The sequence below is a fragment of the Erinaceus europaeus genome, chromosome 3 (assembly GCF_950295315.1).
Source record: "Erinaceus europaeus chromosome 3, mEriEur2.1, whole genome shotgun sequence".
In the NCBI taxonomy this organism is placed as follows: domain Eukaryota; kingdom Metazoa; phylum Chordata; class Mammalia; order Eulipotyphla; family Erinaceidae; genus Erinaceus; species Erinaceus europaeus.
In genome coordinates this window covers 170,500,067-170,513,524 of record NC_080164.1, presented here as the reverse complement: position 1 = coordinate 170,513,524, position 13,458 = coordinate 170,500,067, and positions in this window count along the sequence as shown.

Sequence of the window (13,458 nt, the reverse complement as noted above, 5' to 3'; positions counted from 1 at the left end):
TACATTTTTAATTTTGAGATGTTAAGCATCACCCGGGTCTCAGGTCGGAGAGATCTCTGTGTCTTTTGTATCACTCTTAAGAAAAAGCACACATTAAGAATGATGAAATCACCTTCTTCACCTCATCTTGGCTGGAACTTGAAGAAATCATGTTCAGTGAGATAAGCGTGGAAGAGAAAGATGAATCATTCATCACTCCCCCCTGCTTAACACTATTCTACTTACATAACCACTTCATTCTATGTACATAACCGCTGTTAACAAGCACCACCTTCCCTCCAGGGCACTGGTGGTTCAGTGATAGGATTCTCGCCTGCTCCACCCCCTCCTTGTCATACTCTGATTTTCACCAGTCACTTTTCTCTCCACCCTCTCTATGTCACATCCTGTTTCCACCCTATTTGGCAAGTATATATAAAGACAGCATTGTGAGTTTTACAGTACCTTTAATTTAGCTTAGCTCGGCTTAAGTTGTACTGCGTCCTGCATGAATAAAGAGATACTGCCTACAGCTCAACCATGAGTCCCTGGTCATCTGTTACCCGCCCGGGCCCATGAAGCCAGCCCGGCGAAAACGACATAGCCCGAACGAAAACAACAGGTGAGCACTTTTGATGGTCAAGTCACTGGCTCTTGCTCCCACCTGTGTGTCTGTAGTATTCTGCTTTATTGGAGTGGCCTTAATTTTGAGTTATTATAGGGCATAGGCGCATTATAGCTTGACCTGTCAGCATTACTGTAAGGGAGATGCAATGGAAAGAAGTCTCTTCTACATGGATACAAGTTCATATAAACAGTTTAAGTATTCATACAATTGAACTGCTGCAGAGTCTTCTTTTACCTAAATAATTTTAACTGCTTTATTAAGATACAGTTTAGCTACCTGATTTGTAAAAATAAATGGCTCTTAGGCCACTGATTATTGGGAAAAAACATAATGGTTACGAAAAAGACTTTCATGCTTGGGCTATGAGTTCACAGGTTCAATCCCCAGCACCACCATAAACCAGAGCTGAGCTGAGCAGAGCTCTCTGGTAATACATACATACATATGTACATACATACATACATACGTACATACATACATACTGGGCAAATTGCTCACTTTATTTATGGAATGAAGGCAAAATATTACCAATTTGATGTATTTGGAAAAAAAATTGCTTGATGCTAGAAATATGATAGCATGGGAGAGATACTATATTGTTTTTGCAAAAACAAACAAATAGAACCTTTCATGTTTGAGGCACTGAATGTCCCAGTTTCAATCCTCAGCACCACCATAATTCAGAACTAAACAGTGCTTTGGTAAACAAACAAACAAAAACAACAAATGCTGGAGAGTGTGTGGGGATAAAGGAACCCTTCTGCTCTGCTGGTGGGAATGTCAATTGGTCTGACTTCTGTGGTGAGCAGTCTGGCGAACTCTCAGAAGGCTAGAAATGGACCTACCCTATCACCCTGCAATTCCTCTCCTGGGGACATATCCTAAGGAACCAAATACACCCATCCAAAAAGATTTGTTTATACTTATATTCATTGCAGCACAATTTGTAATAGCCAAAATCTGGAAGCAACCTAGGTGGCCAATAAAAGATGAGTTGCTGAGAAAGTTGTGGTATATGTACACAATGGAATACTACTCATCTATTAAAAGTGGTGATTTCACCATTTTCAGCCCATGTTGGATGGAGCTAGAAGGAATTATATTAAGTGAGATAGGTCAGAAAGAGAAGGATGAATGTGGGATGATCTCACTCATAGACAAAAGTTGAAAAACAAGATCAGATGGAAAAAACAGTAAGCAGAACTTGGACTGAAGTTGGTGTATTGTACCAAAGTAAAAGACTCTGGGGTGGGAGGGTGGGGGGAGAGGGTTGAGGTCTTGGAACATCATGGAAGAGGATCTAGGGTTGTATTGCTATGTGGAAAACTGGGAAATGTTACACATGTACAAGCTATTGTGTTTACTATAGACTGTAAACCATTAATCCCCCAATAAAGAAATAAAAAAGAAAAACAAACAAACAAACAACAAAACTCTGTTAATGTTTTTCCCACTCTTTTCTGCCATGGCTAAGACAGATATTTCTATAAAAAAATCCCTTTAACACTGGAATTCAAGGATGTCAGTTGTAGTGGTTATAGTTAAAGAAGTGTTTTGGGCAGTAGGGAGAAAAAGAAGAAGACCTATAAGAAGATGAAAAGTAAAAGAGACAGAGAAAGAAGAGCAGCAGCAGACAGAGCAGAGAAAAAAGAGGAAGAGACAGCAACTCTAATAGATTAATTCTTCCCTGGTGGTAAGACTGTCAAAGACAAATGATTTTGAATTACCATAGATTTTAAAGTCAGATCCAAATAAAAGTCTAATAAGTGTAGGTTTTGTATGGACAAGACTTTTAAGATGATATGGAAAAAGGATGGCATGACTTTTCTCTTCTTTATTCAGCTTTGCAACTATTTCTTTACATATTTTATTTACATATTCAACTATTTGACATTTACCTACATGCCATATCTTTTCTCCCCCCCATTAAATAAGTAATATTTGAGCTTTCCAAATAGAAAGCAGGTCTAGTCCTAGTAACATAAGCTAAGTAAATGTCAAATAACTATTAGACAACTTACTGGCAAACTTAAAGACTAGCACAGTAACCTAACATTCTAATTGTGAACAATTATGTAACTGAGAGCATTTGATTGTTTCAATCATGTGTATGCAAAATAATTAATGAGCTGATCTACTAAGATTAATTGTGATTTATGAGATATTAAATGATTGTCCAAAGAATAACATTCATCAGTCAATTTTTTTATATAACTCATTTAGAAGTAAAAGTAATTTTAGAATTGCCGTTATAGAGCCAGGCAGTGGTGCATCTGATTAAGTACACATACTACAGTGCACAGGGACCCAAGTTCAAGCCCCTGGTTCCCACTCACAGGGGAAAGCTTTGCAAGTGGTGAAGCAGGGCTGCAGATATCTTTCTGTCTCTCTCCCTCTCTCCTCTCATTTTCTAGCTGTCTCTATCCAGTAATAAATAAATTAATTAAAAAAAAAAAGAACTGCAGTTATTGGTTACTTGAGATGTCTCTGAAACAATTTGTTTCTAAGCTTTTCTTTTAATAGATGCACTAAATGCTGTTTTTTTTTTTTTTTATTTGTCTTTCTGGCTCAACTGACATTACCTGTTTGTAACAGGAAATCATGAATTTATTTAAAAAGAATCTCTATTGAAAGTGATATTTCCAGAGGTTCACAAAGAGCAGAGAGCTAACCTCAGCCCGTAGGGCATGCAGATTTGGGGAATGTATAAATAACTAATTTGCAAATCAATAGGTAAACCTAACATATTTACTGCATATATTTAAAAAACAATAAACAAAGTAGGGCTGTTCCTGAAAATATCTCTTCTCCCTTACAGATTTTTACAAAATAAGATTTCAGGCTTCAGGGCAGTAACTCATGGTAATAATAGGGTTAGGAACTTCATTATAATTTTTAAACTTATAATTTGACTCAGATTTTTGAGACCAATAAATCTTGTGGACCACAGAATTAATTTTTCTTTCTTTTTACCCTCTTGTAGGTAGGGGATAATGTTCAGTCAGAAATTAGTAGTTCTTGATAGAATGTGAAGGAAAACAGAAGGCATACTATTGATAGGTAAGTACTGATTGATTCTTTTTCATCTTCATGAAAACACAGTAGTGTAAATAGAAAAAGGATGCTTCTCTATCGAATTGTTTATAGGTACAGAAGGGCCACCACACTCACCCTACATTTATGTTGTGAGTGCCTATCTATATTGTTTGCTTATGACTTCATCTTTTATTAGTAAAAGTTATAATCTGGGTTTTTTAAGTCAGATTCAAACATAAATCTAGTAAGTTTCTGTTCTGTATGGATAAGGACATTTTTTCTGCTCATCTCTCTCTCTCTACACACACACACACACACACAAACACACAATATACTTTTAAAATTCATTATTTTTTTTACCTAAGAAATTTACTCTTTCATTATTAACCCAGTTTCTGAGATTAGATTTCCATGCAAAGACTCAAGAACTGTTGTTGTGAACTGAATGTAACCCTTGTTGTGGGGAAATGAGAAGCAGTGAATGTCTCCCCTAGAGTGCCTGGTTCGTCATGGGTGGTCCCCAAAAAGAATTGGGGAGTCTGTGATCAGGCGTCACATATTCATTATAGAAAACAGGACACACACACGTGAGTGTGAGTCATCCAGAGAGAATGGCAGCTTGTTGATAAAGTTTGGTTCTTTATATCCTGACCATTTACCTAGAAGGAACTTCTCATTGGTCTGTTTAAATGACCTGATTTTTCAATTGGTTTCGTCCTCCAGGTGATCCTTCCTAAGGCCCAACCTTCTCCTTCCTACAGTATTCTCATAATATTGACGTCCTCTTCAGCTGCTCTGTGGGGAAAGACCCAACTCTCAGGTAATCTGTAATGTACACATATTACCCCCAACACCTTTAAGATCTATAAACCTCTATGTCACTACATTTGAAGTTAGAGATAATACTAGGATTATGAGGTCCTAAGAGAGGTTGGGACCTCTGCCTAATATGTCTGCTCTGTTCATAAAAATGAATACAAAGAGAGAAAGAGACCCAAGGTTCATATCTGCATGGATTTCAAAACTATGGGAGTGAGATGATGATCATTTGGAAGGCACAGAGGCTGAAGAGATACCAAACCTGTTGACACTTAATTTTATTAGTAATTTAATAGTGGTTTTTTTTTTTTTTTTTTTTTTTTACAAGATTAGAAGATGTTAGTAGTATAAGCTCACTTCTGTATGGTTAAAGTTATAGCAGTCTTCACCAAAGTTATGTGTTTATTTCTTGAGATCCACCATAGTTCTGACAGAATCTGAGAGATAGTTTGTTGCCTTTTTTGGTTTAGTCATGACAGTTTCATCTTAGACTTCCAGCTTCCTCCTGAAGGAATACTTTTCTATTGTTTAAGTCATCCAGTGTTAAGTATTTTGCCATTACATACTTAGTAAACAACAATATAAATGGGACATTTTCAGAAAGTGATTCTAATGTTGAAATTAGTAAGTAAAATAAGTAGGGGATAGATAGCATAATGGCTATGCAAAGAGACTCTCATGCCTGAGGTTCTGAGGTCCTAGATTCAATCTTCTGCACTACCACCATCATAAGCCAGAGCTGAGCAGTGCTCTGGTAAAACAAAACAAAACAACAACAAACAACCCCAGTAAATTATAAATGACTTACTCTACTTTGCTCCTTACTGGTATGAACTTGGACAAGCTTCTTATCTTGCTTGTAATCCCCCATCATGTTTTTGAACATGAAAATAATGGTAGTATCTACTTTATGTAGGCTGGATAAAAATATGAGAAGATTATTATATTAATATATAAACTAGTTTGGATAGTAGCTGGTGCCTAGTATATTCTATGCAAGTGGTAGCAATTTTGTTCGTTTCCTTCTATTATTTTGTCTCTCTCTTCCTTTTTTTTTGGCAAGAAACCAAAAACATACACATCTAAGCTCAAGGAAAAGTGGAAGTTACTGTGCAAACACAGAACTTGTGGATTTAAGGAAAGTTTCATCAATCTAGTGGGCATAGACTCTAAGGAAAATTGCTATTCACCAAAGACTTGCTTCAGTCTCTGAGTAAACCTAGGCTTTTCTTACCGGAGATTAAAAACAAGCATTGAAAAACCCAAACAACGAGCAGCTCTTACTAAAGAAGACAGCAACTTTCAAACACTCAGAACTGCAACATTCAAATGGTCTATATACAATAAAAAATTCTTTGACATTCCAAGAACTCTGCTTCTGGCAATATGTAATGTTGTGCTGATGAACACACTTTTAAACTCTCTGGAAGAAATAAAGTCAAGGTCAAGACAAGGTTAATCCTCAATGAACTGTGGTCTATCACTTCAGATTTGAGGACTCACAGGGCAAAGGAGGAGCTTGAAGGGAAATTGGGGGCCCAAGTCTCTATGGTCAAATGGGATGATGGCTTGGTGAAGAGAGAAATGGAATTATCTTGGAGAAAATGTGCAGATGTACTCTGGTGACAACAGTCCTGTAAATCAATTTTTCTTCACTGAAATGTTGTTGAGGCGGTCTGGTGTCGGGCTGCACCGCGGAGAAGAGAGCGGACGTCTAGAGCAAAGGGGTACACAGATCTTTATTATAGGATGGGGGGGAGGTTTGGTTCAGACCACGTGGAGCCAGCCAGCAATGGCCGACCACGGGGGGAGAGCAGGGAGCGAGACCTCAGAGAGGGAGAGCCGAGAGGCCAGAGAGAGAGAGGGGAGGGGTGAGGGGGCTTTTTATTGGGCGACAACCAGGGGTAACGTGTAGGGCCAGGACTGGTTGAAAGGGGGCACTCTAGGATTTAGCGAGGCATAGAAAAACCTGGGGGCGGAGACTGCATCAGAATAAGTCCTCAGCAACATCTCCTCCTATCCCTTTATATCTAAATGGACACAGTAAAGAAAAATGGAGCAGGCTTAAATGTTTTAGAGGAATGCCATGCTCTGGTGGGAAGATGTAGGACTTTCTGTGGAGGAGGGAAGGCTTAAATGGCTGCCAACCTTGTGAGATTTATGCGTCCTCCTGTGCTCAACCCCTCTTTAGAGAGAGAGACTTACCTGGAGAGACTCATCTCATAGGTTTAAGCGCAGCCTGCTCAACCATCTCTTCACAATATCTCTACATCTTTTCTATGTTTCTACCTAGTAATAGCATAAGATGTACAAAGTCTATAAAAGACTATCATGGGGCAGAAACCTTTTGGGCATAAGCCTAAATGACATAACAAAATAGGAAGAGATAAGTAGGGGAGAAGTAAAAGCCAGTGTGGTGTGAAGGGAAGGATTGGTGTGTAAAGGAGCATTCCCTGTTTGGGTGGGGAAAGGGGCAAGGGTACATAATGAGGGGGAGGTGGGAGGCATGACCCGCCAAACAGAGGGGCTATTTGGCATTGTATAGTCCTCAAGGCAACAGTCTGTAAAGTCTATGAATTACTCAGGATCAGTCTATGAAAAACCAGCAACGTGAAGGGAAGGAAGCTGCTGTAAAATTGTCTAAAGTGTCCAAAGGGTATGCCAGCAAGTCCGATAGAAGTCTCAGTCCAAAGTAGGCAACTAGGGGGAGAAATGTCAGGGGATGAAATGCTGCATGAGGAAGGTCAGCCTCTGGAATTCTGCTTTTCTGTAGAATGTGAGCTGGAACCGCCAAAACGTGACAGGTCAAAGCAAAAGCAGGAAAGGCAGACAGGCAGTAAAAAGGTTCTGTCCTTGGAGTCTGCGAATCAGATTCTTCAGATCGCGTTGAGTGACATCTAGGGTTTCGGGGGGTGGGCCACGGTAGTCGTGCCATCTAGTGAGTGACGTCAGGGTGTGCAGGGGTTCAGATGGTTTTTCCGGGATTCCTGTGAAAGAAACACAAACAATCTGCTTCTCGTGGTTAGCAGGGCATCTGATTTGAATGCTTTATAGAAGAAGAGGTTTGGTGCCTTGACCAACTGAGTATTGGGGAATGTATCTTTCCTATTCATTTATGATTATATTTTATATTATTTGTCATGGTAATCAGCCGTTTATCTGGAAGGTCCTGGGTGATTCATGGGGAAAAAGACCTTATCTTTTAACAAAGACTCTAAGGTGTAGGGAAGCGGGAACTATCTTATCCCTTTTTTTTTTTTTTTGTATCTTGTATCTTGCCTTTTGTTGCCCTAGTTGTTCTTGTTGTAATTATATTGTTGTTATTGCTGATATTGTGGTTGTTGGATAGAACAGAGAGAAATGGAGAGAGGAGGGAAAGACAGAGGGAGATAAAGATACCTGTAGACCTGCTTCACCGCCTGTGAAGTGATTCCCCTGCAGGTGAGGAGCCGGGGGCTCAAACTGGGATCCTCAAGCCAGTTCTTGCTAAACCCGCTGCACCACCACCCGATTCCCAGGAACTATCTTTTAACATAAACTCTATGGCCATGCCAATAGCAACCTTGAGGGCACATGTGGCTCCCCACATGTCCCCCTGTCTTATATCATGTTTTGATGTTTGGCGGACTTTGTTTTGTGGCAGGGTGGACTGTGCCTGTCTTAGGTTGGGGATCAGCCTTCCGTCTTACCCGTCATTGGAACACCTGGTCATTTTTGCCCAGTAGTACCAGATGCCCTGTCTTAGGTTGACTGGATAGCGCTAGTTTCCTCTTACCCGTCATTGGCTAGCCAGCCCTCTACATGGTGGACGTTCTGATGGAGGGGGGAAAATCCTCCACAGCAACTCAATATTCTGCCATGTCCAGCCTATGATAGTGACTTTGTATAGGTTGCATCTTTATGGCATCAATCTGTTGCTGCAAAAGGCCATGAGCTTGTTAAGAATTATAGGACCTATTGTGAGCAGAAGAAGTAAAACAAGCTAGGGTCCCACAACTAAGGGTATACAGGTAAGGAAGGGGGAATGTATCCATTGATATGAAGAGGTAGGAGCATATCTCAAGTCTAAGGGAAGCAGTCAGTGAATGTGATGTCCAGGGGAACAGCCATTTGTCTTTGGGGGTAGTAAAGGATGTCCGTGGCATGGGTGATGTTATAAAGAGAAACATCTTTAAATTGTTGGCTGACAAAGGCAGGCCTATGGTGGCAAGACAAGATACACCAGTTAAGTTTACAAGAATATGTGAATGTTGCTAATTCACATAGGTTGGATATGGAGGAACTTCTTACAGTTTAATACCTTACCGTATGAACAGATGATTCCTCATATGAAGGCTTGATAGCTGTAATCACTTACTTGTGAAAAACAATAAAACTTGTAACAAGTTAGAGGTTTACTATAATTGACTTTGGACTATAAGCAGACTCAGGTTACTTAGAGAGTTAATGCATGTTAGTAACAATGGTTTTAACATTTAGAGTACTTCTGAGCAGATGGGTCATACAAAAAATTTTTGGTCATTCAGCACACTCACTCACAAAACACAACTGACCATTCATAACATAAGACATTCAGGGAAGGGGTAGGAGAGAGGGCTCTGTGAGCCAACTTTTGTAGGTTCTGCCATGCCATATTATGGATCCTGGGATGTATCCTGCATCTGGTCCTCTTGTGTTATTTCTTGTTCTTTAGGAATAACAGCGCCATCCTGCGGGTATTGTCGGACATGGCGGGCAGGAACCCAGACAGGTTTAGAGAAATTTTGAGGGAAAATGCATGCGAAACCCCTTCCCATGGTCAATAATGGGTCAGGCCCTTTCCAAACTTTATCGAGTGGGTCTCTCCATTTGACCTTAATAGATGGGAGGGTAGATGGTGTTTGCCAGTGAAGAATAATAGGGGGTAAGGCTGAGTTATTGTAAATATTAAAAAGATTTAACGTAGTTAAGGCTTTTGCTAGCTGGATATTTGGGGGATATGTTCCTCCTTTATCTTTATTTAGTTGAGCCTTCAGAGTTTGATGGGCCCTCTCGACAATGCCTTGTCCCTGTGGATTGTAGGGAATGCCCGTGGTATGAGTAATATTCCAGAGGGAACAAAAATCTTTAAATTGTTTGCTTGTAAACATAGGTGCATTGTCTGTTTTCAAAAATAATGGGACCCCCATAACGGCAAAATAAGAGAGCATATGGCTTACAAGCTTTTTAGCACTTTCTCCTGTCTGAGCTGTAGCCCACATAAATTTAGAAAAGGTATCAATTGAGACAAACACATATTTTTGTTTGCCAAAGTTTGGTATGTGGGTGACATCGATTTGCCAAATAGTATTAGCTTTTAAACCTCGGGGGTTAACCCCAAGGGTCTGGATAGCAGGTGTCTTTATGAGACTTGCACAAGAAGAGCATGTAGCAAGGATATGTTTTAACTGTGGTATAGGAACATCAGGGAATCGAGCTTGAAGGCCTTTAAGATTAACATGGGTTAGAGAGTGAAAATTAGCAGGATCAGAGACAGAGACTGGGAAAGTTCCTGTGGAGGCAAGGCAGTCAACTGCAGCATTCCCTTCGGACAGGGAACCAGGAAGAGGGCTGTGGGAGCGAAGGTGTTGAATATACAGTGGTTGGGTTCGAGAACAGAGCATAGAGGCGATTTGAATCAAGAGAGGGGAAAGTGGGTTGTCATCAATTTTCACATACGAACGAGCAAGCCATGGAAGTAAGTTAACAGTATACACACTGTCAGAAAAAAGGTTGAAGGATTCTGGTACAGCTTTTAGTGCAAGAAAAACAGCATAAAGTTCTTTGTACTGAGGGGAATTATCAGGAAGCTCAGTAAAGAGAGGTTTAGGAGATTGTTTGTCTGGGTAATATATAAGGGCAGCAGCTCCCCTTTTTCCACCATCAGTAAAGATTGTAGGAGCAGAGGGAATGGGATCCCGAGAGAAAAGTTTAGGTGCTAGTAGAGGCAGAAGAGGTAAAGAAGCTATCAATTTATTAGAAGGAAAATGGTTATCTATTTGTCCTGGAAACCCCACGAAGCTTATGGCAAAGCGGGAATGATGGCGTATAAGCCACTCTGTATCTGTGAGAGAAAAGGGCAGAATGATTAAATCCGGTTCTTTCCCTAAGACCTGCACAGACCTATTTCTCCCTTGGCGAACCATGAATGCTAACGCATCTATCTCAGTGAGGAGTCTTGGAGCTCCTCCTACGGGCGTGTGAAGCCATTCGAGAACCCCATGGTCTTGCCACAGTGCCCCTACTACTGTGGGGGTGGAGTTGAAGATTAGAAGGTTTACCGGAGAGGAGGGGGAGAATCGAACAAGGTGCATGTCCTGGAGGGCCTGGTTAACCCTTTCCAGTGCCAAGGAGGCCTCAGGAGTTAACTTACGTTTTGAAGAGGGCTGTTTGTTTCCTTTCAGCAGGTCAAACAGTGGTTGGAGGCAGCTTGTGGGCAGATAGAGATACTGCCTAAGCCAATTTAAATTTCCTAGAAAACTTTGTAAAGAAGCAAGAGTAAGGTTAGAAGGGAAGGTAACATTAGGTTTTAAGGGACGAATTTGCGTTAGAGAAATCTCTGAACCTAGGAAGGATATTGGAGGGATTAGCTGTATCTTCTCAGGGGCTACATTAAGGCCGCTTTTCTTTAATGCAGGAATGAGAAAATCACATAAGGCATAGAGATCTGTATCTGATTTTCCCCATATTAAAATATCATCTGTATAACGAAAAATATTAAGGCCCTTATGAATATATGGGACAAGGGCAGATTTAACAGCCTCCTGACAAATTGTAGGACTATTGGCCATACCCTGGGGCAGCACCACCCATTCAAATCTATCAGCGGGGCTGGCACTATTAATAGACGGAACAGAGAAGGCAAAACGTTAACAATCTCGCGGATGCAAGGGGATAGAGAAAAAACAATCTTGTATATCAATAGCTATGATTGGAATTCCCGTGGGAATTGCAGAAGCAAGAGGCAAACCCCTTTGGGGGGAGCCCCAGACCTGCATGGTTTTATTTACTGCACAGAGATCTTGAAGGAGGCACCATTTTCCCGAGCGCTTTTTAATCACAAAGACAGGAGTATTCCATGGGCTTCGAGAATGACGAATGTGTCCCAAGGACAACTGCTCTCGGACGAGCTCTTTTAAAATTTTTAGCTTATCCCTAGGTAAAGGCCACTGTTCCACCCAGACAGGCTCATTAGAAAGCCAGCTTAAGCGGGGTGTTTGGCTACAAACAGTGGCATTTAGTATTGGGGGTGCTGAATAGACCTGGTATCGCGGGAATGAGTTTTACGCTCTGCAGAGGCATCTGTGGATATCCTAACATCAAGACATTCCAGAAGATCCCTGCCCAGTAAGTTGGTGCTAATATTAGCTACCAAAGGGCGGAAGTGTCCGGTAGAACCTTCTGGGTCTTCCCACATAAGCGAGTCTCGTGTGTAAAATGCTCTCGTCATCCCTCCTATTCCATGTAAACTGGGTCCAGGGATGAGTTCCCAATCTTGGGGAACCTCTTCTTGCCTTAAAATTGTCTTTACTGCCCCCGTGTCAATCAAAAATTTAAAAGGAATGTTGCCTATCTTTACTGTCATAGAAGGGTGACCTTGTTCTAAAACAGGAGTGGTCCACAAAATCTCAGGCCCCGAATTTGTACTATTCAGGGGTGAACCATCTTTATGAAATTGGGACCAACAATCTCTCTTCCAATGAAACCCCTTACGACATTTTGGACAAACAGTACATGGTCTCTGGCTCCCTGACTGAAAGCGGGGTTGCTCTGGCTGGAGGCGTGGTTTCCCTGACTGGAGGCATGGTCGCAACTTATCAGGACATTGGTTACGCCAATGTCCTTGGCGACCGCACTGAAAGCAGGCCCCGTTTTGCTTACGTGGGGCAACTGCATAGACCTGCGTTGTAGCGGGTGTCCCATAATTGCCTGATGTAAGTTCCTGTGTCGCTAGAATCCAATTATCTGGGTGTAGGTGTTTAAGATTAAGGCATACCTGACGGAATTGTGGTGTCATGCCTTCCCAGACAATAGAGCGCAGGAGTAGTGTGCGGACGTCAGGATTATAAACCTTTCTCTCTAAGCTTCTCTTCACCCTTGAGATGAAGCTTGCCAATGACTCATCAGAGCCTTGGTGAAAAGAGTTAATGGGAGCTGATGGATCTACATCAGGTGTGGTCACCCTTTCCCATGCTTGTGTTGCACAGATGCGTACCTGTTCAAAATAACCAGTTGGAAACCTGGCTTCTGCCTGCTGAGCTCCAGATTCATAAGCTCCTGCTCCAAACAAAGCATCAGAATTCCATTCTATCTGTTTCTTACTATTTTCCTGCGATTGCCTAGAGCACTCATCACGGAAACATGCCTGCCACTGAAGATAGAGTGGGTCTGGGAGTGCAGCACGAGCCAGTTCTTTCCAGTCTTGTGGTGTATTTAAATGCTGGTAAAAGCTTCTCAAAACGGACTTGGTCCATGGAGAGTGCATACCGTCCTCCCTGACTGCTTGCCTGAGCGTTCTAAGTTCTTTCAAGGAATATGGCTGCCAAGGCTGAGGGTTTTGTTTAGAAGGGGCCAAGTTTACCGGGAATGTGTGGATTTGGTCCGATGCCGCGGGAGAGGGAGCTACAGAAGTGGAAAGTTCAGTAGAAACTGCTGTAGTGGCTGCAGGGGAGACTAAACGCATATCTACGGGGACGGAGCTCCCGGGGTGGACTGCACATGGTTTAAAATCCTTAAGTGCTGAAAAAATATCCTTTAGCTCTCGTATCTCAGTCACTAGGTCCCTTAATGGTGACGTATCAGCAGGGGGCGGGGTCAGGGACGAGGAAGCCTCAGGCGGAGCTGAAACCGCGGCAGCAGGGGCCGGGGGCGGGGTCAGGAAAACGGAAGCTGCAGGCAGAGCTGAAACCGCGGCGGCAGGGGCTGGGGGCGGAGCTGAAACCGGAACGGCAGGGGGAGGGGCTAGAGAACCGGAAGCC